This window comes from Bos indicus, chromosome 20 (genome assembly GCF_029378745.1).
Source record: "Bos indicus isolate NIAB-ARS_2022 breed Sahiwal x Tharparkar chromosome 20, NIAB-ARS_B.indTharparkar_mat_pri_1.0, whole genome shotgun sequence".
NCBI lineage: Eukaryota > Metazoa > Chordata > Mammalia > Artiodactyla > Bovidae > Bos > Bos indicus.
In genome coordinates this window covers 3558993-3586883 of record NC_091779.1, presented here as the reverse complement: position 1 = coordinate 3586883, position 27891 = coordinate 3558993, and the positions used below count along the sequence as shown (strand labels likewise).

Below are 27891 nucleotides of genomic sequence, written 5' to 3'. Positions count from 1 at the left end.
TGATCTGCCTCTTGAGAAACCTGTATGCAGGTCAGGAAGCAACAGTTAGAACTGGACATGGAACAACAGACTGGTTCCAAATAGGAAAAGGAGTACCTCAAGGCTGTATATTGTCACCCTGCTTATTTAACTTCTATGCAGAGTACATCATGAGAAACGCTGGGCTGGATGAAGCACAAGCTGGAATCAAGATTGCCGGGAGAAGTATCAATAACCTCAGATATGCAGATGACACCACCCTTATGACAGAAAGCGAAGAAGAACTGAAGAGCTTCTTGATGAAAGTGAAAGTGGAGAGTGAAAAAGTTGGCTTAAAGCTCAACGTTCAGAAAACGAAGATCATGGCATCCGGTCCCATCACTTCATGGGAAATAGATGGGGAAACAGTGGCAGACTTTATTTTTTGGGGCTCCAAAATCACTGCAGCCATGAAATTAAAAGACACTTTCTCCTTGGAAGAAAAGTTATGACCAACCTAGATAGCATATTGAAAAGCAGAGACATTACTTTGCCAACAAAGGTCCATCTAGTCAAGGCTATGGTTTTTCCATTGGTCATGTATGGATGTGAGAGTTGGACTGTGAAGAATGCTGAGCGCTGAAGAATTGATGGTTTTGAACTGTGGTGTTGGAGAAGACTCTTGAGAGTCCCTTGGACTGCAAGGAGATCCAACCAGTCCATTCTGAAGGAGATCAGCCCTGGGATTTCTTTGGAAGGAATGATGCTAAAGCTGAAACTGCAGTACTTTGGCCACCTCATGCAAAGAGTTGACTCATTGGAAAAGACTCTGATGCTGGGAGGGATTGGGGGCAGGAGGAGAAGGGGACGACAGAGGATGAGATGGCTGGATGGCATCACTGACTCGATGGTTGTGAGTCTGAGTGAACTCCGGGAGTTGGTGATGGACAGGGAGGCCTGGCGTGCTGCGATTCATGGGGTCGCAAAGAGTTGGACACGACTGAGCGACTGAACTGAACTGAAGCACTTTTAGCAGTGACCTGTTGAGGCATTGCATCCAAGATGACAACAACTCTGGAAGGATGAAAGAGATTCCAGAGAAAAGGAACAAATTAATGATAAGCTTTTTGGCACACAGTATCAATACAGGTTGGTTAATGAAAAATGACCAAAAGGGGGAAGTGTTTGAAAAGACAGGAGGAGGAAGGAGCCAAGAGCTGGCAGCCACTGCCTTCAGTCACATTTAACATCAGAGGTAGCATGCTTGTACTTGCTACACTTAACGGCACACCAGCTGCCTGCTTTTGTGTTGGAATTGAGTTTGTGCTAAAGCAAGGCAGGACTTGGGTCTAAGGTCAACTTGGTCTTCTAACTGGGGAAGCCTCTGGGAGCTCCAACATCTCCCAGCTCTGTTGCACAGAGCTGGGTCTAACACCTCATAGACCGTCAGCATCTGTGGCATAACAGAACAGGGCCATCTTCAGGTGTTTACTTGCGCAGATGCACTGAAATCCTCATTCAGTGTTGTAAAATTTTTATCGGTTGTGTGAAGCCATGTGGAAGAAGTGTGGTGCAGCTCAAGAAGTAATTATTTCCTCTGTGCACCCAGGGCAACCTGGAAAGCAGGCTGTCCTGTAAATGGATTTGTCTTGCTCCATGGCTTTCAGGTTGTGGCCGTCTGCTTGTCCTGTCTCCAGGAATTGCCTGATTATATTTCTCAGAGTAGACGCTGTTGGTGGGTTGGCCTGGCAGAACCGGGAAGTAACCACACCAAAGACTTAATCTGCGGTGGGCATGCCTTAGGAACAGCTCAAAGCTGACGTTCTGGGGGAGAAGACCTCAGTGACTACAACTTAAACTCCCTCCACCCTTTCTGGATCCAAGGGACCTTTCTGTGCTCATGGGCTGTGTTTGTTCTCCCAAATACCCCTCAGTTCTGATGATTGGGAAGAAATGCTCTTAGAACATCACGGCCTTTGGATCTTGATGAAGACCATCCAGGGGGGATCACTGGTCTACTGGATGGCAGGGAGGAAAGAAACAAGCTTTGGGGCTGGCAGACCTTGTTCAAAACCAGACCTCTGGTAGCTAATTGGCAGCAGGCCCCCTGGGCAAGAGCATTTCCTGCCGTGAACCTGAGCTGCTTCATCTAGGAAGTGGAGACAGTATTTTAAGATCACTCTGGGTCACATGACATAATCTAAACTGCCTAACACAGTGCCTGGTACATAACAGGTTTTTGGTGCCAGCTTTTTTTGGTAGCTTCAACTGTGGCATTTAAACAGATGGTGCAGCATTTCCAGAGCAAAGTATAAGGGTTAGAGTTTAGGAAGGTGTGATATGAGACAAATTTAAACGTGCACAAGCAGACTGAGGCCTATCTGGGCCTCTTGAGGGGGAAAGACTAGGAAGTACGGTGACTGGCCCCGGTGAGGACTCGGGCTGTTCAGTGGATGGAACAGAGGGAGATGGACCAACCGAATCATGTTTCTACCAAGTTATTTTTGTTAATTTTTTTTTATTAAGAATAACTAAGCTTTAAAAGCCTGTCCTATCTGCCAGGGATATTTCTGGAAAAAGAAGGAGACCTCAACATGCCAGTATCCTCAGCTCGTTGCAGCGTCTCCAAGTAGACAGGAGACAGCGTTATGTCCTCAGTGTACCTGTAGGTGTGGGACTGAGGGGAGTGGGTGGTGAAGGGGAGAGAGTGATTAATACCAACCACAGCTCAAATAAAAATCACCACCATTGGTGAGTACCAGGCCTGCTGGTAAGCGGTTTCATCTGGACAGTAATCTGCGCGATTATACCATTACCATTTCACAGCTGAAGAAACTGAAGCTCAGGTGTGTTTCACTGGTGAGCCCTGGGCTTGATTCCAGTCTGCCTTGGCTGGAGTCTCAGCACACTGCCTAGCCTCTTCCTCTCGGTGGGCACCATGATGCCAGCAGTTGCCCTGAGGAGCCAGGCCTCACGCCGTGCAGTCTTCTTTCAGTAACAGGCCCTCTGCACACCTCTCTCCCCGCTCACCGGTGTGTCCCTGGCATCTCTCCCTTGGTCACTAGCAGATGCGCGTGGTGTGCCTTCAGCAATGCACAGTGTGTGAGGAGTGCGTGGAGCAGGATGGGGTGGGGGCCGTATCCTGGGGGCAGTGGGCAGCCAGCCCCTGGTGGGGTTTGGAGCTGGACACGTCCAGTTAGAAGGCCAGCATCAAGATTCCAGAGACGGATTGAGGCCTGGACTAGGGGCAGAACACTGAGAGCAGTGTTGAGGGGTATTGCTCACGTGTGCTTAGTCGCTTCAGTCCTCTCTGACCCTGCGACCTTGTGGACTGTAGTCTTGTCAGGCTCCTCTGTCCACGGGATTTCCCAGGCAGGAATACTAGAGTGGGTTGCCATGCCCTCCTCCAGGGGATCTTCCCAATCCAGGGATCGAACCTGCATCTCCTGCGTCGCAGGTAGATCCTTTACCGCTGAGTTACCGGGGAAGCCCTGGCATGGTATCGAGGAGATAGAAACCTTGATTGGAAGAGTAGCTGGAGCTGACGAGGGCACCGGTTGTTCTGTGTGGGTGTGTCTCCGTTGCGCCACTAGGTGGCGCTCTAACCGATGTAAGAAGATGTGGTCTTGCTCTCAGGAAGCTTACATTCACCAAGAAGAAATGGACTACACACAGCAATGGCTACACTGCCCATACATTCATGAATTCACAAGATAAATTCAGATCGTGATAAGTGCTCTGAAGAGATTACACAGGGCGCAGTGGCCTGGGAGACATCTGACCCAGGACCTCAATGATAGGTGGTGGGAGTCTGCCATACAAGGCTCCGGGCTGGGTGGGCGGAAGTGCCAAGGCCTTGAGGTGGGAAACCCTCACACCCCCTGCACCAAACTAGCCGGTGGGGTACTTGGTCCCCCAGGTAAGGGGAGGAGGAGTCCGGCTGAGGGGGTGGAAGAGCGGCTGGAGGCACATCGCAGGTGCCTGGGAGATATTCAAGCGGCGGGGCCTCGGGACGTGAAGGAGAGAGAGGCCTGCGGCAGAGCCCAGAAGCACAGGGCCCTGAGAAGAGGGCCCAGGAGGGCAGGCAGCTACCGCGCGGGAGAAGAAGCCGCCGGAAAGGTAGGGGTGTGATAACCAGCGGGCCTGGCGGGACGGGAGGACGCGCCCAGAACTTGGAAAACCTTTTCCAAACACTTGCCTCCGTCCGAGCGGCCCAGGCCTTCCGGGCAACAATGCCTGTCCGCTAATCATACCGCAGGACACCTAATCCCGCTTCCGTCTCTTTCCAAGACCCGGCCACGCTCTCCGGACCCCATGGCAAGGGCTCAGGGCGCCCGGGAGAGCCTCGCTCGCACCCAGCCCCGCTTCTCTCGCACCTTGGGAGCGTTCCCCGCGGCCCCCGTCTGCACGTACAGCCGGGGCCAGGTCTGCACCTCAGGAATGAGGAGATAAAAGGGACCATCGGGGCTTTTTCCACCAGAGGCGAAAGCGTTTTATAGAACGGACTGCGAGTTTTTGTTTCAGGAAATTTCATCATGTCTCCAAGAAGGGGAGGGGAGAAAAAGAGGGTGGGAGGGGGAGAGAGAGAAGTTAATTGGCCTCAGATTCTCTCACTCCCTTTTCATGTTGGTAACACGAGGCGGCCCAGGTCAGCCTCAGGTCAGCGACGTTCGGGCTCTTTAGTGCCCCTCTGTGAATACCTCATTTCTGTAATAGTTTTTCCTTTAAAAACAGCTCTGCCTTCTTTGGCAGATGGTGACATTCCATTAGCATATGGAATATTTTTCAAAACACATCCGAAAGCATGTCTCTTACGGAGGAGACTGGGCAAAAGCAAACGAATGTTTGAAAAGTATGCTGGGAACGGCTCAACACTGAACAGAAGGCTCCCACTCCCCGCCCCCACCCGGCACATCCCCTCCCTGGCTCCTGGGCTGTTACTGTAACCAAAAAGGGGAGAGGATTTTCCTCCAAATCTGTCTGTTGGCTTTACTGTGACCATCAAGAGTACCCAGAGGGTAAAGAGCACAGTCTTGGCTTGGAATGGACATTGGGAAGGCTCCGGGGTAAAGAATCTGCCTGTCAATGCAGGAGATGGGAGTTCAATCCCTGGGTCAGGAAGATCCCCTGGAGGAGGAAATGACAACCCAGTCCAGTATGCTTGCCTGGATAATCCCATGGGCAGAGGAGCTTGGTGGGCTACAGTCCATGGGGTTTCAAGAGTCAGACACCACTGAGCGAATAAGCACATCCAGCCTTTGTGGATGTGGCACTGGGGGTAGTGAAGGATGCCTCTTGTTCATCGAGTACCTATTGTGCGCCAGGTGTGGGATGTATATTATTGTCTTTCCTGCTGAAATCTGTCTACCACACAGTGGGCAGAGGGAGCTCTTGAGCGCACAGGTTGGTTCACACCCCTGCCCTGCCGAGCACTCTGATGGCTGCCCACTGGGTTCAGTTCAAGGTCAAATGCCTTGTTATCGGCAGTGATCCCGCCCCTGCCTGCCTCTCCGTCAGCTTCCCGCCGAGCTGCGTGGCTTTTTCTCCAGTCATGAGTTCAGCCCAGGGCCTTTGCATGCGCTGGTCCCTCTCCCTCGTATGCATTTCCCCCAGCTATTCCTATGACTCTCTGCTCACCATTCAGGAGTCAGCTCAAACACCCACTTCTCCGGGAAGCCTCCTCTGACCATGTCTTAAACTATCCCTTGTCACTTTCTACCACAGCATGTATTCATTCTATTTACTCTATAGTAACTGCCGTTTTATTAGTTTACTCGTATTCATTCAAGACTTTATTTTTTGAAGGCCTACCTTGTGGTGGGTACTGAGCTAGGCAGTAGTGAAAGAAATCTCCTTGCCTCCTGGAGCCTACCAGATGACTTAGGAAGGCTGATGATGAACAAATTGTGTGTTTCCTGACTTCCCTGACTGGAAACGTAACCTTCCTGAGGCCTATAAGGAACTCGGTTTGTTCTCTTCAGAGACTGTTCTGGGGTTTAGTAATCAGAGGGCTTAGTGACTTACAGTTCAGTGCAGGACTTGAACCCCCTTTTATAAACCTGGGCATTCAGGCACAGAATAGGAAGTGGCTTTCAAGATCACCCTGCTAGTGAAACAGCAGAGCAAGGATGTGAGCCCAGTCCTCTCTGATCCTGAAAGTGGGTCTCCTCAAGTCCTGCCCAGCCCGAGGCCCCTTGCCGGGTGCCTTGCCCACTGCTTCCTTCTGGCCCATATCTAGGCGCTGCCCTCCACATGCCCAGCCCCCATCCGTGACTGCTTCCTCAGCACCGCACCCTCTGTGGGGCTCCTCGCAGCTCTGTGGCCCCTGTCCTTCCGCTCTCTGTTTCCTTGTCAAAATGAGAACGGAAACAGTCCATCTGCGGAAGCTCTTAAGAGTCTATTATCCTGCTTTCTGATCAACCAACCTGGAAATTGTATTCAAGAAAAGTTCACAAAGTAGATTTGATTTCTGTATCTCCAGCCGAATATCAATGTCAAGGTCCAACATAATTTCAATCGCCACCTCTTCTAGGACTATTCTACTCTGCTCACTCTATTGATCTGAGGATAGAAGCCCAATTCAAACCGGCCTCCTCACAGAAGGGGATTTCTTGGCTTGCCAGGTAGCACTAGTGGTAAAGAATCCGCCTGCTGAGGCAGGAGACACAAGAGGTATGGGTTCGATCCCTGGGTCAGGAAGATAGATCCCCTGGAATAGGAAATGGCAACCCACTCCAGTATTCTTGCCTGGACAATTCCATGCACAGAGGAACCTGGCGGGTTACAGTCCATGGGGCTGCAGAGAGTCAACACGACGGAGGGACTAAGTGTGCACACGTTAAGCCCAGGGATGAGGTACCTTTAGGCGTGGCCTCCAAGGCCCCCCTGCTCTGGGGACTCTCCCTGCCTGCCTGGCTCTCTTCTCTCATGGTCTCACTGGAAGACAGGCTGTCTCCCTGTAAGGTGGCCGAGTGGCTCCTAGCAACCACTGGAGGACATCCTAGTCTCTTAATATCTCTGGTGGGGCAAACTCTCTCTTCCTTGAGGACCCTAGAATTCCTCTCCTTGGCTCAGATTGGGTCATGTGCCCACCCTGAAACCCCTCGCTGTGGTCAGAGGAATGAGATGCTCTTGACTGGCCAGCCCTGGATCACAGAGCCACCCTTAGCCAGGGGGTGGGGTCTGCCTCATGCAATCCACATAGCCTGAGACGGGAAGGGAGGCCGACGCTCAAAGAAAGCCGAGGCGCTGAGGTCCACAAAGGAGAATGGAGGCCGGGCTGACAAAACCCGGCGCCCACTGTTCCTGCCACTGCGCTTGCATTTTCCCCAGGGAATGTGACTAATTTTGCACGCTCTTCAATAACCTCCTTCCTGATCCACTGAGTGAGCTAATTCCTCTATGCCTGGACTCATTTCCTGCCTTGTCACTTTCTCCTTGGTGGTGTAGCTATTAATGTGCGCATAAGGGACTTCCCTAGTGGTCCAGTGGTTAAGAAGCTACCTTGCAATGCAGGGAACATGGGTTCCATCCTTGGTGAGGGAAGATTCTACATGTCCTGGAGCAACCGAGCCAGTGCGGGACAGAACTGCTGAAGCCCTCGCGCCTAGAGCCCAAGCTCCGTAACAAAAGAAGCCGCCGTCATGAGAAGGCTGCACACCTCAGCAGAGTAGCCCCGACTAGGTACAGCTGGTGAAGACCCCACACATGGCAACAGTGACCCAGTGCAGCCAAAAATAAATGTTAAAATGTAGAAATTGTGCACATTTGAGGACTGGAGAGTGAAGAGGGTAGAAGAGTCCTCTTTGGAGATCAGAGGGCTTGGATTCAATTCTCCTATTTGCTCTTCAGGGATTGGATGATCAAGAACCAGATACTTCTGTCTAAGCCCTCCTCCTTTTCAGGCCCGTTCTGAGCGCTCAGCGAGATGAACCAGCCCAGCCTGGGTTTAGAGGGCTTTTGATTTCCTTCACACCAGGATCCATCCTTGGCCATCGCTGTGATCCCAGCCCTGATCGCAGGTACTGATAAAGGTGTGTTGAATGAACAGCCTTGTGGATTCCAAAATTCTCAGGGTGTACAATAGCGCCTCCCTTTTCGCAGTCCTTGGATTCCAAAGTGAGCACTTTAGGTGAGAAACCATAGCGTCAAAGACTCTTAAAAACCTTTAAAATGTGAATTCAGTGTAGGATGCAGAGCCTGTGCTCTCCAACCCAGGGCAGTGACTCTGACATCCAATTAGAGTCTGAGAACCACCAAGCTGGTCAAAGGAGGCGAGTGTCAGTCACTCAGGTCAGTGTCCGACTCTTTGAGACCCCATGACTGTTCCTGCCAGGCTCCTCTGTCCATGGGATTCTCCAGGACAACTGGAAGGCAACTGGAATGGGTTGCCTTTCCCTTCTCCAGGGGATCTTCTCAGCCCAGGAATCAAACCTGGGTCTCCCGCGTTGCAGGTAGATTCTTTACTGTCTGAGCCACCAGGAAGGAGGCAAGAGAAGTCTAAATGCAGAGACTCCATCATTCAAATGATGCTGCTCTTAAAGTAACTTTCAGGAGGTAAGAGGGAAAAAAGAATAAAGAAAATAGTAAATCCCAAATTTCATTTTATTTTTTGGCTGTGCCACACGGCATGTGAGATCTTGGTTCCCAGACCAGAGATCAAACCCACGCCCCCTGCAGTGGTAGCACAGAGTCTTAACCACTGCACCACCAGGAAGTCTCGGTCCTGAATTCTAAATTTCCTGCAGGGTTCACTCCATTCTGGCTTAACAGGCAGCCTTATCCTGTAGCTTTAATACGTGCCGAGAGACTTGTTTGTTGCAGAGGGAACAGATAGGGTCACACATGTAAGGGCGTGGTGGACAGTGTAATGCAAATTGGGAGTTCAGTGAGTATGACGGAATTGAACCCAAGCCTTGCTTGGCTGCCTGACATACAGGCGACCTCCTGGGTTGTTGCCAAGGAGGTCCTGCCGGCTGCCTGTGTGTCTCACTGGCTCTCACACTCCCGCCCCGAGACACTGGTCACTGACGCTTAGGTCCTAGAGTCCGGGGTGAAATTGAGTGCCGTGTGATCTAATTCTGCTGCTCCTGCTGCCTCCAGGACGCTGTTGTTGGCAGCAGAATTCAGGCAAGTGAAGTCAGTTTTTCTCTGCATCATGGTTGGCATGACTTCATTAAGACAAATATATAACCTTGACCACCTCCTTCCCCTACAAATAGTCACCCATCCTTCACATCAAGAGCACTGTGACCTTGTTATTCTATGCACAAGGTTTTGTATTGTGTTTTTGCAGTGCCTTCTGTGTGATTTCGGGGACAGCCATGCAAGCCCCTGGGTGTGACATTAGCTGTAATGTGTCAGGACTGCAGAATCTGTGAAGTCCCAATGGTCCTCCAAAGATGCCTTGGGAGGCGAAGGGGCTTCTGGCTGAGGACTGGTCCCAGCCAGCCTTTGGACGCTGACCGTCACTATTAGGGTCCCAGTTCTCCTGACTGCAGGCTCTAAAACAGTGCCTTTTCCTGGGTGACATCAGCCTGAGGCTGGCACTGGCTCTTCGAGGAATAGCAGGCTCCGGGCTCCCTGTGCTGCCCTACTGATTAGGAGCCAGGACTCTGGGTCGGCAGCCTGGGGCTTGGGCTCCTGGCTCTGCATGTAAGCCTCTGAGGTCAGGATTTGGGGCAAGCTCTTTGCTGTTTGATCCCTTCAGAGCAGGAACTCACACATCTTTATCGGGGCTGTGTCTGTATCTTTTTCTTCTGCCACCAACTTCTTAACTCACTCCATATTTTTCCTATTTAAAACCCAGAAGGACAGAGTCTGTCAGCTCAATGACTTGAAAGTACTGGGCGGGGTTTTTCACACTGGCGGCCTCATAGGTCACCATCCAGCCAATGGAGGGCTCCCCTTAGGTCAGGTGCCCGTCTTCTGTCCGGTCTGTGGCCATCCCTTGCTCAAGCACTCTCTGTGAAGTGATTGGCCGCCCCAGCAGTCTTGGGTGGGTGGTTGCCTTTAGGAGGACACTTAGTTGTGGCTGCCATCACCATTCACAGGTCACCATGCTCTCTTCCCTGACTCCCCCGTGTCTGCCCTGCTCCTTGTTAAACTTTGACAGGTCAATATAACTGACTGTTATGTAGGAATCATGTGTTCCTGAAATTACTTGGAGATTTTAGGATACAAGGGGCCAATCTCTCCATCTTCCTTCACATGAGAAGGCTCTCCAGGAAGGCTGGCATTCACACAGCAACATCATCTCTTCCATGGTAGTTTCTCCAAATCCCACCCATCATTGCAGGATCTACTGGAGTCTGACTTTTCTCTCAATCCTGTGCTTTCTAGCACAGTCGATCAGCCCTCAAGAGCCTCTTTTGGAAGAGCCATAGAAATGTAGGGACGTGCAGATGTGGTTCAGATGAGCCACACTGAGAAAGGAGTTTGAAGGCACAGTCCTCTGGACAGGGGGTCTTGGTCTATTTCCACCATGACTTGGTTTCCCCAGCTCTGCTTGTACATCTCATTCATATTTCCTTTTCTCTGTAGTTCCCTTGAACTGTCTCGCAATGTGTGTCCTGTGGGACAGTAATTCTATGAATTATTAAACAAGTATTGTAAAGTGAATGGGGATCCTGTGTTCATGTGAATTTGGGGAATACCATGTTGAAGAAAGATAAACAGGTTTTTTTAAACTGTAGGACTTAATATGCCTTTAATATGCTAACACATGCTATTATTACCCAGAAGGTCATGAAGGCTTTCGTGTTTCCCATACTGGTTTGATTTTGAAATCTTTTTTTTTTTACCCAGAAAACAGATCAAGAGGAGTAGCAGTATGAGAAATATTCCTCAGATAGAAAGGGAATGCTATCTTTCCTCTTTATTGGATTTGTGAGATTTATATTATGGCTTATTTGTTTGATCATTACTGCTGGATGTGGGAGGCCGTGCAGGTATCGCTGGATGAGACTCTCTGTCTTCAGAGAGGGTGCCGGCTCATCCTGTTGATCTGCTAGCTGTGAGCTGTGGTTGTTATGGTGATGGGAGGGCAGCTGCCGACCTAGGAGGGGATGATGTATAACCTGTGTGTAAACTCTGGGCAGCTTCTCTGAATTGGGTTTGAGTCACATTTACCTACTCCAGAGAACATCATGAAATATATAAAGTTCCCTCCCAGCCTAGGTTTTGTCTTCAAGTATGTTGTACTTTAAGATCCCAGGGAAGGTATGGTTATAGAGGAGAACCGGTGGGAGTAAAATATTGGATGATGTATTACTTCTGGGTTTCTCAAGCTCAGCACTGTTGATGTTTGGAAGGGATCACACTTGGCTGGGGGAGGGGAGCTAGCCTGTGCATTGCAGGATTTGGGGCAGCATACCTGACCTCTACTCTCTAGATGTCAGAAGCAGATTTCCTCCCCTTTGCCCCACTGTGACAACCAGGAACATCTCCAGACACGCCAAATGTCCTCTTGGAGCAAAATCATCCCAGCTAAGAACCATTGCTTTAAGGAACGCTTGACCAAAGGCTTTCAGAGTTTATTAGCACGCTCTCAGAAGAAGGAGAATAGTGTTGTCACACTCAGAGCATGATCTGAGAGCCTATAAGAACTACCAACTAATTAAATTTCCTCTGGGGCATTTTCTTAACTCATCTTTAAGTCTCATGTATCTGTTGAGGTTCTTGGCTGCAAGTTACAGAAGACCCCATTCATAACGGTCTAAACAAAAATGGGAAATTTTTTTTTTGCTCCTGTAATGGAATAACCCAGCATAGTGCAAGCTTCAGGCACAGCTGGACCCAGGTGCTTAAGCAATGTTATCAAGAATCAAGAATTTTTCCAACTCTTTGCTCTGATTTCCTCGATGTTGGCTTCATTCTCAGGCTCTCCCCACGTGGCGATAGATGGCTGGCCCCAGCTCGGGCCTGCTCCTCACTAGAGCAGGTTTGGGGGTAAAGGGAGCTTCTCTTTCCTCAGAGTTTGAAAGCCTGGGTCTGGTTCCCATCAGCCCAGGTGACTATGCAACTCTTATCAGCTACGCCTGATTCACACGCCTGTCCCTGCAGCCTTAGGTGGAGCCAGCACCAGTTGAACCATTAAGTTGGGAATGAGGAACATATGGTTCCCCACGGGAAAACCAAGACTGTTACCTGGAAAGGGGTCAGTGGATGCTGGTCAGGCAAACACTTCTGTTCCCCCATTAATCATACAGACTATCACAACAGCAGCCAATAATGCAGCCCCCATCGGTGGTAGATGAGCGCCACATCAGATGCTACACTGCGTTGTTCCTAATCCCCACCGGTATCCTGAGCAGCTCTTATAGCCCATTTTACAGATGGGTAAGTGGAGTCTCAGAGGGAGAAGCCATGACACAGCTAAAATCACAAAACTGGGCCGTGACCGAGCCACAGACCGGGGCACCGGTTTGCCTTCTGCAGGTTACTCTCCTAACCCTCTTTTGCTCTACAACACTCTAGAAGGTTTCATGAGATCACCGTGATGATATTCTGGAAGGACGAGGAGGAATAGTGAAGGGCCACCGCCTTTCGGGTCACTGCCCAACCTATTTAAAATTCTCTTGTCAGTTTGTGACAATAATCTCTTAAGGGCCATTCCTGACACAGTAAGACAGGAAATGGTTGATTGGCTTTTTCTGACTTGGCCCTGTTCACCTGCTTGATCGGTTTTCTTGGCCCACTCCTCCTGTTCTATCTTTATCCCTCTGGGTGCATTATGAATAATAGCTAACATTTCTAGAGGGCTTACCATGTGCTGGGCATTGTGCCAAGGAATTTCCGTGACATCAATTCATATAATTTTCTCAAATACCATCTTAGTAGATGCTGCTATTATACCCATTTTACAGATGAGGTAACTGAGACTTGGAAAGGCTAGATCACTTGCCCAAGTTCACCCTACAGCAGATGGGAAAACTGGGGTTTGAACCCAGACAGATTCCATTGCCTTTACCATGACACAAACATTCAGAAATTGCAAACCCATGGTCTGAGTCAAATTTGGCTTACAGATATATTTTGTTTGGCCCACGTAGTATTTAAAAAAAAACAAACTTGAATTTGCTGCCAGTGTTTTAAAATTGAGAACCTGCACATTAAAAAACAAAATTTATTCTTTCCTATTTCTCTTGCAAAAAAATTAGAAGACTGGCAACGCTGGGCCTGTGCTCCCGCCTGATAGAAACTGGCCAGAGCTGACAGCTCAGTCCCAGCTGGGACCAGCGCCCCAGTCCCCATCTCTCGCTGTTGTCTTCCCCAGACCAAGGCTGAGCATCCTTTGTGAGGGCCATCCTGCGTCTGCTGTTCTCTTTACGCTCTTCATGCTTTACCTGCGTGGCCTTGGAATGCCTTTGAGCTCGCTGCCCCACTCTCTATGGAAGTGCCCCTCCCAGCTTCTGACCCCAGTGGGGTTTGGGCTGTGGGGGGCTGGTAGTCCTTCTCGAATGTAGTGGAAAGCTCTCTCACTGGTGAAGGTCTGACTTAGGTACTAGAAGAGTTGGAAAGAGCCCCACTTTTCCTTTCCTCCTCCGCCTCAGCCACCGCCCCCCATCTTTGATTTAGTGACCCTCTGAGGCCACTTTCTTGGCAGGGCTTGCCTTGGGTCCACAACTGTTTTTCTCTGCTCCCCTCCGAGCCCCCAACCATTTTCTTCCTAATCCTCCTCAGGAGAACCATCACTTGGATTATCATGAAACCTGAGAGCGCAAGCGTGAGGCGCAGCCCTTTACAACCAACGGACCATTTCGTTTCTGCGCAGTTCTGTTTGTTTAAACTCTTTGCTGGCAGGACCCCGGCTCCGGAGCAGGGTTCCGTGGTGTTCTCAGGCAGATGTGCTGGCTTGCTGCAGGGGCTGCCGTAAGAGCCAGGACAGGAGGGCGGGTGGCTGGAATCCAGGCGGTGGGGGGCGGCGTGGATGGTGCGTACCTCACAGGTGTGCTCAGGGGTGAAAACCACAGCTCGAGGTACTTTTAGAACTGAGACCCGCAGCCCTAATTCATGCATGAGAATACTGAGGCTCAGAGAGGTAGAGGCGCTTGTCCCCTGTCACAGAGCTAGTTAGAAGGGAAGAGAAAAGAAATATTTAAACTGCAGCATTAGGGCATGCCAAAGTTCAGGCAGGTAACCACTAACTGGCTGAGCAAACTTAGGTGAGTCATGTAACTTCTCTGAACTTCAGCTGGAGCCCACTCAAGGACTGAGGGCTCCTGAAGCTCTCGTCGGCTTTCCTCAGGCACTAAGAGCCAGTGATGCCATCTGCACGGCCCTCCTGTGCCCCTGGGTGGGGGCCTGTTTGCTTTCTCATATTCTAGGAATGCTGTGGCCTGTGCATCCACAGCACGACCTCATACTGGCAACAACCCTGAAAACAGCTGGGAACCTGTTTTGCAGAAATAAGTGCTCAGGGATATGGTGAGTTGCTTCGGGTCATTCAGTCGCGAATTCAGCATTTGAATCCAGGGCTGTCTGATTCCAAAGCTTGCCCGGCTAGTTTGTAGTACAGCCTTGAACCTAATGATAACAAGCGACCCATGTTTGCTAAACTCTTACAAAAAGGACTTTCAGAGTCCCTTCTTTTTCATGGAGGAAACAGAGAGGCCCAGAGAGGGAAAGTGACTTACCCAAGGTCACACAGCTTGAGAGGTAGTATCAGGATCTGAGCTCAGCTTTCTAGTGCTTAACTCACTGCTCCTGTCACCCCAGCCCTGGAAGGCCTTCCGGCTGGGGAAGCCATCACCGGAGCCTGAGGATGACCTGGATGTCCACTGGATGTCGTTATTTCTCTACCAAAAGAGAGCGAGGCCTTCTTCTTGGCAGGAAAATAGGACTTTCCCCCTTCCTTGGGCAAGAAAGTAGCATGTGGGATGCTCAGGTGTGGATTCTCTCTCCTTTTGGCTCGAAGACAGGAGGTGAAGCTGGCTTCTTCTTTTTCTAGGATAAGGAAGAAGGTCTGTGAAACGCTGAACCTCGCCCGCCCCTCAGATAACTGTGACCGCCAAGGCTGGTCTTCATCCCCTGCAGCCCTTCCCCAAAGCTTCAGACCCTCAGCTGACTCTGCCTTCCCCAATTTCTAAAATAAATATTCCTCCCAAACCTTCCTTCTAGGGGGAACAGGCTGCCATCTCTCATAGCCCTCTCTCAGTTCAGAGCCTACTCGCTGGGCAGGGTTGCTCGGCCTGCCCTGGGCTGCGCGATGCTGAGGGTAGATCCAGCAGTCACAGGAGAGGCTCCCAGCCCCAGGGCGCCCGTCACTGGCTGGACTACTGTACCCAGTCGAGGTCGGGGCTATGCAGTGAGATTAGAGGCAAAGGGGCGTAGGCATTTCTGGGGGAATCTTGAGGGCGGGGACGATGTACAGGAGGGTGTTCTTGGCAGAGGCACAGCCTGTCAAAACCAGAGCACACGTGTGAGGGAAAGTGGGCGTGTGATGGGCCATGAAGTGAAAGGTGGGTGGGTGGGGGGGAGATGGCAGGGGCTGTCTCAGAGCAGAGCTTCCTCCAAAGAGGCCCAGGGTCCCTGCCATCACCCACACTGCCTTAAGATACCACCCCCACCATACACACACACACACACACACACACACACACATACACATACTCCAGACAGTGGAGCAAGGCCAGCGCTAGCGTCAGGCAGACCTGGCTCCTTATCGTTCAATCCAACTACTAGCCAATAACCTTGGGAAAGTCAGTTGACCTCTCTAGGCTTTTGTTTTGTCATATGCAAAACGAGAACCACCCAGGAGACAGTGGAATCAGAGGTATGGAAAGTGCTTTGCAAAAAAAAAAAAAGTCCAAAAGTGTTATTCCAGTGTTTGTCAAAGAAATATTATGATAATATTTATCAAAATAATCTTCATGAGACATTCCCAGATTGAAGAGCGCAAATGAGGGGAAGATCTGAAAGAAACCATGAGGGGTTATTTGGCAGTAACCAAAGGTTATGGGATGGATTGTGCCCACCTCAAACTCCTACATTAAAGTCCTAACCCCCTGGACCTCAGAATTGGACTGTCTTTGGAGACAGGGCTTTTTAAGAGGCAATTAAGTTAGAATGGGGTCATTAGGACAGGACCTAATCCAATCAGGCTGATGTCCTTATAAGGCAATCTGGACACAGAAAGACCCCAGGAATGTGAGGACACAGGGAAAAGCATGTGAAGACGGAGGATGAAGTTCTTGGCCATCTGTAAGCCAAGAAGAGAGGCCTCAGAAGAAGCCATTGCATCACCTGATCTTGGCCTTCCAGCCTCCAGAATTACAAAACAATACATTGCTGTTGTTTAAGTCACCCAGTCTGTGCTTTTTTTTTTTTTTTGCAGCCCTAGTAAACCAATATACCACTGAAATCTCATTTTATAAGAGAGAAGAAAAGGAATTTATTCTTTTGTTCAATAAAACTTTATCAGACGCCTCCCATGTTCTTCTAAGCCTGCTTTTAGAAGCTGGAGGAAGTGTAGTGAGCAAGAGAGACTTGCAGCAACTTGGTAACCAGGAAGAAAGTGGTCCACACTTTCTCATGAGTGTTCCCCTGTCATCTTTACACCAGTCCAGTGTGGAAACAGGGGCTACAGAGGTAAAAATGACTTTCTAAGAACACACAGCAAATTAGAGAAAAAAGGAAAGATGAAAGCCAGGATCACTTATTCCAAAGCAGGCTTCATTTTCAAGACCCCTTGTGGTCTTCCCAGGACTGAACTTTCCTGTGTTGTGTGTATACCCGTTGTACTAATTAGGATATATTTGGCTGCAGGTGAGAGAATACTCAAGTAGTAGTAGTAATAAGCAATAAAGACATCTTATACTAGATACCTTCAGCGAGACAATTGGTCCCAAGTGGGTTCGATGATTCCAAGTTAACATCTGGACACTCTCTTTGTTTAAAAAAAAATGTTTTTATTGGAGTATAGATCATTTACAATGCTGTGTTAGCCTCAGGTGCACAGCTAAGTGAATCAGTTATACATGTGAATAGAGCCACTGTTTTTTTTTAAAGATTCTTTTCCCCTATAGAGGATTACGAGTATTGAGTAGAGTTAAGGACTCTCTCTCTATGTTGCCATCTTCCATGTATGTCCTTTAAGAGTCCAGCCATATTTCCTCATGGTCCTAAGATGGCTGCCACAGCTCATAGCGCGTGTCTTCACACGTCGTGTTCAAGGCTGAAAATAGGGGCCTTCCACTATTAGGGAGGAAAGAGCTTTCCCAGAGTCATAGCGGACATCTTTCTGACCAGCACTAGGTAAACAGGTTCAGCCTTCGTTACAAGGGATGGGAAAATAAGTATATAATATAGGGGAATATTCTTGCCTTGAGAACCCCATGAGCAGTATGAAAAGGCAAAATGACAGGATACCAAAAGAGAAACACCCCAGGTCAGTAGGTGCCCAGTATGCTACTGGAGATCAGTGGAGAAATAACTCCAGAAAGAATGAAGGGATGGAGCCACAATACCCAGCTGTGGATGTGACTGGTGATAGAAGCAAGGTCCGATGCTGTAAAGACCAATATTGCATAGGAACCTGGAATATCAGGTCCATGAATCAAGGCAAATTGGAAGTGGTCAAACAAGACATGGCAAGAGTGAATGTCGACATTCTAGGAATCAGCGAACTGAAATGGACTGGAATGGGTGAATTCAACTCAGATGACCATTATATCTACTACCGCAGGCAGGAATCCCTCAGAAGAAATGGAGTGGCCATCATGTCAACAAAAGAGTCTGAAATGCAGTACTTGGATGCAATCTCAAAAACGACAGAATGATCCTGTTCATTTCCAAGGCAAACCATGCAATATCACAGTAATCCAAGTCTATGCCCCAACCAGTAACGCTAAAGAAGCTGAAGTTGAACGGTTCTATGAAGACCTACAAGACCTTTTAGAACTAACATCCGAAAAAGATGTCCTTTTCATTATAGGGGACTGGAATGCAAAAGTAGGAAGTCAAGAAACACCTGGAGTAACAGGCAAATTTGGCCTTGGAATAGGGAATGAAGCAGGGCAAAGACTAATAGCGTTTTGCCAAGAAAATGCACTGGTCATAACAAACACCGTCTTCCAACAACACAAGAGAAGACTCTATACATGGACATCACCAGATGGTCAACATCGAAATCAGATTGATTATATTCTTTGCAGCCAAAGATGGAGAAGCTCTATACAGTCAGCAAAAACAAGACCAGGAGCTGACTGTGGCTCAGACCATGAACTCCTTATTGCCAAATTCAGACTTAAATGGAAGAAAGTAGGGAAAACCACTAGACCATTCAGGTATGACCTAAATCAAATCCCTTATGATTATACAGTGGAAGTGAGAAATAGATTTAAGGGCCTAGATCTGATAGATAGAGTGCCTGATGAACTATGGAATGAGGTTCGTGACATTGTACAGGAGACAGGGATCAAGACCATTCCCATGGAAAAGAAATGCAAAAAAGCAAAATGGCTGTCTGGGGAGGCCTTACAAATAGCTGTGAAAAGAAGAGAAGCGAAAAGCAAAGGAGAAAAGGAAAGATATAAACATCTGAATGCAGAGTTCCAAAGAATAGCAAGAAGAGATAAGAAAGCCTTCTTCAGTGATCAATGTAAAGAAATAGAGGAAAACAACAGAATGGGGAAGACTAGGGATCTCTTCAAGAAAATCAGAGATACCAAAGGAACATTTCATGCAAAGATGAGCTCGATAAAGGACAGAAATGGTATGGACCTAACAGAAGCAGAAGATAAAAGAAGAGATGGCAAGAATACACAGAAGAACCGTACAAAAAAGATCTTCACGACCCAGATAATCATGATGGTGTGATCACTCACCTAGAGCCAGACATCCTGGAATGTGAAGTCAAGTGGGCCTTGGAAAGCATCACTACGAACAAAGCTAGTGGAGGTGATGGAATTCCAGTTGAGCTATTCCAAATCCTGAAAGATGATGCTGTGAAAGTGCTGCACTCAATATGCCAGCAAATTTGGAAAACTCAGCAGTGGCCACAGGACTGGAAAAGGTCAGTTTTCATTCCAATCCCAAAGAAAGGCAATGCCAAAGAATGCTCAAACTACCACACAATTGCACTCATCTCACACACTAATAAAGTAATGCTTAAAATTCTCCAAGCCAGGCTTCAGCAATATGTGAACCATGAACTTCCTGATGTTAAAGCTGGTTTTAGAAAAGGCAGAGGAACCAGAGATCAAATTGCCAACATCTGCTGGATCATGGAAAAAGCAAGAGAGTTCCAGAAAAACATCTATTTCTGCTTTATTGACTATGCCAAAGCCTTCGACTGTGTGGATCACAATAAACTGGGAAATTCTGAAAGAGATGGGAATACCAGGCCACCTGATCTGCCTTTTGAGACATTTGTATGCAGGTCAGGAAGCAACAGTTAGAACTGGACATGGAACAACAGACTGGTTCCAAATAGGAAAAGGAATTCGTCAAGGCTGTATATTGTCACCCTGTTTATTTAACTTCTATGCAGAGTACATCATGAGAAACGCTGGACTGGAAGAAACACAAACTGGAATCAAGATTGCTGGGAGAAATATCAATAACCTCAGATATGCAGATGACACCACCCTTATGGCAGAAAGTGAAGAGGAACTCAAAAGCCTCTTGATGAAAGTGAAAGTGGAGAGTGAAAAAGTTGGCTTAAAGCTCAACATTCAGAAAACGAAGATCATGGCATCTGGTCCCACCACTTCATGGGAAATAGATGGGGAAACAGTGGAAACAGTGGCAGACTTTATTTTTGGGGGCTCAAAATCACTACAGATGGTGACTGTAGCCATGAAATTAAAAGATGCTTACTCCTTGGAAGGAAAGTTATGACCAACCTAGATAGCATATTCAAAAGCAGAGACATTACTTTGCCAACAAAGGTCCGTCTAGTCAAGGCTATGGTTTTTCCTGTGGTCATGTATGGATGTGAGAATTGGACTGTAAAGAAGGCTGAGTGCCAAAGAATTGATGGTTTTGAACTGTGGTGTTGGAGAAGACTCTTGAGAGTCCCTTGGACTGCAAGGAGATCCAACCAGTCCCTTCTGAAGGAGATCAGCCCTGGGATTTCTTTGGAAGGAATGATGCTAAAGCTGAAACTCCAGTACTTTGGCCACCTTATGCGAAGAGTTGACTCATTGGAAAAGACTCTGATGCTGGGAGGGATTGGGGGCAGGAGGAGAAGGGGACGACAGAGGATGAGATGGCTGGATGGCATCACTGACTCGATGGCCGTGAGTCTGAGTGAACTCCGGGAGTTGGTGATGGACAGGGACGCCTGGCATGTGCGATTCATGGGGTCACAAAGAGTCGGACACGACTGAGCGACTGATCTGATCTGATCTGATAGGGAAATGGAGGTGTCATGGCTTCTTAGATCCATCATGTGTCCCCTAGGGCTGGGCACAGCCCACCAAAACAGTATTCTGTTAGCAAAGATGATGAAGTGGCAGGCTGGCTGCTGGGAGACAGAGGGCAACAGCTTCTCTCCAAACCATGACTTTGCAGAAGTGAGGAAGGAAGCCCCCCGTAGCCTTCAGAGGAACACTGCTGTCTCGGTGTCACTGATGGGTGGACGTGTTTGGGGAAGCACACTCACTGAAACCACCCACCCCAGCCAGAACCCACAGTGACCTTCTGTGTGCGGTATTTTCCTAAAGGAGGTCCCAGTAAGGAACACAGAACTAACAGGGCGCCACCAAGCGGAAGAACGTGGAAAGGTCAAAAGGAGAGGCCACGGGTCCTGCCGCCTCCCACAATCCTTCTCTCTGGCATCCATGTTGGCCGAGCCCGGCGTGCTCCGCTAGGAAGGACTCTGAGTCAGATGATTGGCCAGAGACAGCCCAGAAACGAATCCCATCTCCATAAAACCCGAGACTGCGAGCCACGTGGCAGAGGGTTCTCCTGGGTTCCCCTGCTCTGCTGCTCTCTGCCGGGGCCACCCTTCCCAGTAAGGTCTCCTGCTTCGTCAGCACTTGCATCTCCTCAGACAGTGCATTTCTGAGTGTTAGACAGGAGCCCACTCTCCGGCCCTGGAAGGGGTCCACCTTCCTGCCACCGATGGAGGTGCTAACCTGAGGACGGGCATCCTCAGTGCTAAAGGAGGGAATGACCCGGCAGCCTTGGGCAGCAGGAAGTGTGCCCTGCCCTCTCAGTGGCCCGGTCCCAGCCCAGGGAGGCACAACATACCACCTCAGCAGGTGTCTGTTCTAAGAGTAGAAGAGCCAACACGAAGCCAATGCAGCTGCAGTTGCAGAGCCCACGGCCCTGTCACCCACTGTCCTTTAAACCACAGTGCCCCAAGACATTCCTTCTGCAGCCTGGTTCCAGTAAAAATGTTGTCTCTGCCGAGGTTTGAACATGCTTTCTGTTGTTGGAAAATGAAAACTATGCAAGCCCGATGTGTTTCTCTTTCTGCCTGAGCTGCCAGAAGCTGGAGCCAAATGTGTCGCCCAAGGGCTGGGGGCCTTGCTCCCTGGTTTCTCAAGCCCAGCTTTGACTTCCTCTAGGGGGCGCTGTTCAAGTTCTCCTGCCTGGGTCAGAACCTTTGGCCACTTCCAGGGCCAGTCCCAGGAGTACGGGGCTCAAATGCTGGGTAAACTTGAGGCGTGGGGAGGCAGGGGGCACAGAGCTTCCAACCTGTCCAGGTATCTTCTGAGGCTCTGCCTGCTCTGATCCTAGATGAGACCAAGTAGGGACGAGGATAGGTTCCGTTCGGGCTGAAACCAAACATTTTGGCTATCTTCACGACCACTGAATCACCAAATCCACCATATTTTTCCACTTTCAAGTTGTTTCTGGGCAGCTGTGGCGACACGCCCTTCCTGGGTTTAATGGCTTCACGGTCAGGTGGTGGGGAGGAGGTGCTATTTACTTTTCTTAGGGAAAATAGTGGTTAACGGTGTGGTGGGTGGACCTGGTTAGTAATCAGGTGATTTATCCATGAACGTTCTTTGGGTTGTCCTGGTGGTTTGCACTTGAACTTGGGCTGAATGAAGTAGGGGGAAGAGGGTGGGAGGAAAGTGGCTTGGAGGAGCGGCCTGGGGTTGCTCGGAGGTGAGCCCTTGCAGGGGCAGGAGGGGATCTGTACAGACTGCTGATCGAGGTGGAATGCTGGTCCACTTGCTGTGGCCGATGGAGTCTCTCCTACTCTGTGTGTGGGCACTTGCTTGCTCACTCACTCATTTCTGCATTTGGGTTTTGAAGTTCCAAGCACCTTCTCTGTGCTGGGGAAACAGCACACCTACAGAGCGCCAGGGGTCCAGTGTGTTGCACAGACATCCCTCCTCCAGAGGCTCTGTGGGGGGAACGGACAGGTCATTCCCAACAGGGATATGTTTAAACAACAGGAGGTAATGTGATCAAGCTTCTTAGGCTTAGTAGCAGATACTGTTCCAAGTATCTTTCATGTCTTAACTCATTCATTTCTGTCAGCAGTCCTGGGAGCTAGGTCCTGAGAAAATGGAGGCACACAAATATAAATTAACTTAGCCAAGGTCACATAACAAACGGATTTGCACCTCAGCAATCTTTCCAGACTTTTACTATCATCCTACCCAGCTCTGGGGATATTCCCAGGTGGCTCAGATAGCGAAGAATCTGCTTGCACTGCAGGAGACCCAGTTTGATCCCTGGGTTTGGAAGATCCCCTGGAGAAGGGCATGACAACCCACTCCGGTATTCTTGCCTGGAGAATTCCATGGACAGAGGAGCCTGGTAGAAATACAGTCCATGGGGTTGCAAAGAGTTGGACACGACTGAGTGACTATCACTTTCACTAATCAGGAAACATCAGTAGACAAAACATGTAAACATTGCTAGCTTCATGTAACTTGGGAATCCAGCTCTGCTTTGGAAATGAAGTGGGTCTGCTTAAAAGGGAAGGATTCCCAGAGAGAGTGATTTTTAAAATCTGGGTCTTGAGGATGGAGTGAGGATGTTTTTGAGGTAGAGGAAGCGGTGACACAGGCCTCCAAAAATGAGGGTGCTATCAAGTACTCTGGTGCATCTGGAGAGGTCCATCCCAAGGCAGCAAATGGAAAAGGCAGGCCGGGAAAGATAATGGCACTTTACTGAAGGAGGAGAGTAAGATGGTCAGATCAGATATGAAGAAAGCACTCAGGCAGCTCTGTGGAGGATGGATTGTGGGTGGCGGTAGATTAGAGTCGACGCCTGCTGTTTTGGCACCTCCTGCAATAACACTCTTCTCCCCTTTGCCTTCCCTTTCCCCAGGGGAGTGCCCCCCTCCCCCTGTTCTCAGGCCAAGTGGGCACAAGATTCAGATCTGACCAGGCAGCCTCTTCTGTCTCCCTGGCCACAGGGATTGGCTCAGGAGGGTACACGTGATGCCAGTCAGGCCAATGAGACTCAATTCTGGGTTTTGTTTTGTTGGTTTGTTATTTTAGATCTGCTAGGGGGAAGAGATTCTTTCAGGTTGTGGAGTTAGGCCATACTGCAGAGGCCATACTGTCACTATGTGAGAGGATTCCACCTGAGAACAGAGTTGTATTTAGCTTGCTAGAGCTGTCTTAACAAAGTGCCATAGACCGGGCGGCTTTTTGTTGTTTTTCAGTCACTCAGTCGTGTGTGACTCTTTGGAACCCCATGGACTATAGCACGTCCGGCTTCCCTGTCCCTCATTATCTCCCAGAGTTTGCCCAACTCTGGGTGGCTTTAGACACACACACACACACAAAAAAAAATGCAGAGAGAGAGACTGAGTCCTACCTTGTTTGAGGTCCTGGATCCAGCTGTGCCTGAAACTGCACTGATACTATCCTGGACTGTTGAGTTTCATGAACCAATGATACCTAAGCCCCATCCCCCTCCTTTGTTTTCTTAAACTTGTTGAATTGATTTTCTGTTACTTTCTGTTAATTCCTGAGTAATACACAGGGGGACCAGCAAGTAAACTATGAAGATAGTCTGCTGCTGCTGCGTTGCTTCAGTCGTGTCCGACTCTGTGCGACCCCAGAGACGGCAGCCCACCAGGCTCCCCCGTCCCTGGGATTCTCCAGGCAAGAACACTGGAGTGGGTTGCCATTTCTTTCTCCAATGAATGAAAGTGAAAAGTGAAAGTGAAGTCACTCAGTCGTGTCTGACTCTCAGCGACCCCATGGACTGCAGCCTACCAGGCTCCTCCATCCATGGGATTTTCCAGGCAAGAGTACTGGAGTGGGGTGCCATTGCCTTCTCCTCTACCCTTAATTAAATTACAACTTGCAAGGAGAGTGCTTGTATTTGCACCCATTCCAGTATCTGGAGGTAGCAAATACAGAAATACAATGAGGTGAGTAGGCATCAGCCTCTTCCTAGTCAGGCAGGAACTCACCTTGTCTCCAAAGCCATGTAGGACAGAGCTGGAGAAAGCGCCTTTACCAGCAGCATTCCTAATGTGTAGAGGAGGCTCTGGTGCTGGCAGGTAAAAACAAAGGAGTTTGGGTTTAAAGGCTTTCAAGAAGGAAGAAATCATTTTAAAAAGCCCTTGATGGAGCTGTGAAGAATGAGCCTGACTGTCTCTTCATAGGATGCTCAGACAAGAACTCAAAGGAGCAGCAGATTTCAGGTGGAAGCCACTTCTGAGTTTGGCTTCCTGAACTCTCATGGTGGGGACTGAACCGAGAGGGGCTGTGGCTAGGCAGGCCCCACCAGACATCCAAAACGTGAGGAGAAAGGAATAGAATAAGGTGAGGACCAGTTCAGCACTTTTTATTTTTGACCCTGACTTTCCCGTGGTTTCTGTCTCTCCCATTCTCATTACAGCTGAGTCAAGCTTGGAGTCTCTTTCTGTGAAAGAGGGTTTTTGAGGCACCTGCCATGTACTAGTCCTTGGCCTTCTCCAGGGGTGTTCAGAGGTGTTCTTGCTGGCAGCAAGTTGAGGGCACCACAGCCTGTGGATTCATAAATACCAGGATTTCCTTGGAGCTGTGGGTCCAGTCAACCTGGTGACTTGTAGTGAGTGACTTCTCCTAACTCAGCCTCCTTTATCCTCATCATTGGCAAGACAGTGCCAGATAACCTGTACTGCACAGCCTTCTCATGAAGCTTGAGTGAAACCAAATAGTAATAAAGGGAGGGGCTCTGGAGTCAGGTTTGATTCTTAGTTTGACTATGGGCTAAGCTGAGTGATCTTGCACATGTCACTTACCTTCTCTGAGCCTCAATTTCCTAATCTATAAATTGGGCATAACAGTAGTACTTACTTCATGGGATGAGCATGAGCACTGACTGAGAGAAAGCACTGACCCTCGTGAACTTCATGAGGGCAGGGGTTTTTTTTTTTTTCATCATTTTATTTTATTTTGATCCCCACTGCAGTTCTTGGGACATAGGTCACTGAATAAATGGGAGCAATGATCATTGTTATTACAATTCATGGTTGTCCAGCATTGGTTGAGACTTTCCTCTGTGGCTCCCACAGGGACTAGTCTGTGGGCTTGTGGTCCAGGTGAGGAAGACAAGTCCATCACAGCTGGCATGTGTAACTAACTCTGCCTCCCAGGGTGGGTAAGTTCCCTTCACTCCAGAGCAGGTGAAGGAAGGAACTGAGCTGAAACAGAAATAATCTACAGGGTTGACTGTCTAGACAGGGCTCTGGCTGGGGAGGGGAGCAGGCAGAAGCGGGCTTTGGCCAGAGCTGAGCAGAGAAAGGGGATGTCCTGGCGTTGCTTCAGCACCTCACTTGCATCATTTCACTGCATCCTTAAGGTGGCCTGTAAGCTAGGTCCATTTATTACCCCCATTTTACAGATGATAAAACTGAGGCTCAGAGAGAGACAGTGATAGATCATACTAAAAGAGTGAAACATCCAGGGCTCAACCAGAATTTGTGCCACTCCAAACCTCTTGCTTAAACAGGGGGATGCAGGGAGGAAAGGGCTGAAGGAGAGGAGGGGTGACAGTCTGTGGGTGGAGGACAGGTTCCCAGTGGCTGCAAGGCCCTCCAGGAATAATCCAACAATGAGCAGCAGGGGCACGATCCCCTCCCTTTGGGTGGGTACTATGCCCTGCTGAATTCTTTACCAAGTGGCTTGATGGACCAGCTATCAGTCAAAAGAGGGCCTGAGGGGCTCTTTACTGGCAGAGGATTGAGTGCAGAAACCGCCCTGGCCCTGCCAGCCCTGGCCTTCGGAGGTGAATTAAGTGCAGCCAGCGTTGGGACGGCAGTGCCCGATTGCACTCAAACCAACTCTGTAAATGACCCCTTTCCTGTGAACCCACAAACAGTGGTGAAGAAGGTGGCTAGAGCCAGCCCCAAGCCTTTCTGCAGCCTGGCCCAGCTCTCCAAGTCAGGGGCGGTGGAGTGGGACACCCACCCACCTAAGAGACCAGGTGAGCCCGTCCTGAGGGGCTGGGGTCACATAGGGTGGGTCTCAGCCCCTGCCCCCAGCCTGGGATTGCCCGGAGACAGTATAAGAGCACGGACTTCTTTTTTTTTTTTTTAAGCTCAGGAGATACCTTTTGGAAAATTATAGTTAAAAACGCATGATCAGAAAAGGAATTCCTTGGTTGATTATCAGCTAGCTCTGAGAATCAGGAGGAAGGTGGGAGGATGTGCCTTAGCAGGAAGGAGGAAACTGAGGCAGGGACAAGACCCCACCCTGTGGTGGCTCCAGTCACACAATGCCGCTGGCACTATCGCCATGGCACACTTGTCATCACCAACAGTGCTGCCAGCTCTGAGTCTTCCTGTGCCCTCCTGGACTCTTAACCCTGCTAGAGCCGCGATGAGCCATCTGTTACTCTGTGCCTTTGGGTCATTCCTTCCAGGAGGCGTTGGGGAGAAAACAAAGGATGCCTCATTAGTTTGAATTTTCGATAATAAATATTTTTTTTAGCAGACAAAAAATGGTTGTTTATCTGAGATTCAAATGTAACTGGGCATCCTATTACTTGCTAACTCTGGTCACTCCATATCCAGAGGGCTGTGCTCTGCTTCAGGTTGGTGGGAGGGGACTTCTGCCCCTTCCACTTCTGTGGCAAGAATGCCAACTTTGGGGCATTGGAATGATCACGTTATTGAATGCAGAATAGCCAAAAAAGCAAATATCAACTGCCACTTCTCAAAAACCTCTCTTTATGAAAAAGTTACCTGCCTTAATTGTTTTCAAAGCTGCCTTCACCCACAGAGGAGCTGGGTGGTGGTAGGTATGACCCCCATGGGCATTCCTCTTCTGTACCCATTTTTCATAACACAGAGAATGCCTCTTTCCTCCCCTCCCCCTGCTGAAACATCCTGAGGGCAGAGAACACAAGAATCTTTTTGGAAGGGCCCCTAGTCCTTTCCAGTGAGTCCCCATCACTGCAGTGCAGGTGAAGGGAGGAACTGGGCTGAAACAGAAATAATCTATGGGGCTGACTGTCTAGACAGGGCTCTGGCTGGGGAGGGGAGCAGGCAGAAGCGGGCTTTGGCCAGAGCTGAAACTCAAGGCTTCGCCGCCAGTCCTTCCCAAGCCATCCTGAGACTGGGCTGTCTGAACCCTGGCCGGAATTGGCCTGGGGCTGTCGCTTGCTCTCGTTTCAAAGGATTCATGCTTCCACTGAAGGAGAAGCTTGAACTTTCACAGTTAGAAAGCTAACAAAAGAGAAGAAACATCGGATGCTTCCTTCTCTTTCTTATCTGTTTGTTTGGAGGAGGGCTGTGAGAGAAAATAAAGGTTTTAGTTATAAAGCGTTGGCCTGAGATCAAGTTTAGAAAGAAAGGCATCTACTAATTGAAAACATCACTTTGGGGGCCTTTAAATTAGGGGAAACAGGTGCAGGTTTGTGGTTTTAGAGAGAGTATTTCTTTTGGAAAAAAATAAAGGAAAGTGCCCCAGATAGGGTCCCTCCAAGGCCAGCAGGCTTTTATTTTTCAGCCCTTAATTACCTAGAAGGTGAGTGAAAAGATTAACTGGAAAGTTAAAAGAAAAAATAAACTCTTGG

At 49.2% G+C, this 27891-nt stretch overlaps 1 pseudogene; it reads left to right on the top strand.

Moving 5' to 3' along the window:
- Positions 1 to 3026: 3026 nt before the first annotated feature.
- The window catches only part of LOC109574661 (pyruvate dehydrogenase (acetyl-transferring) kinase isozyme 3, mitochondrial-like), a 41173-nt pseudogene continuing 16308 nt past the window's right edge, over positions 3027 to 27891 (top strand).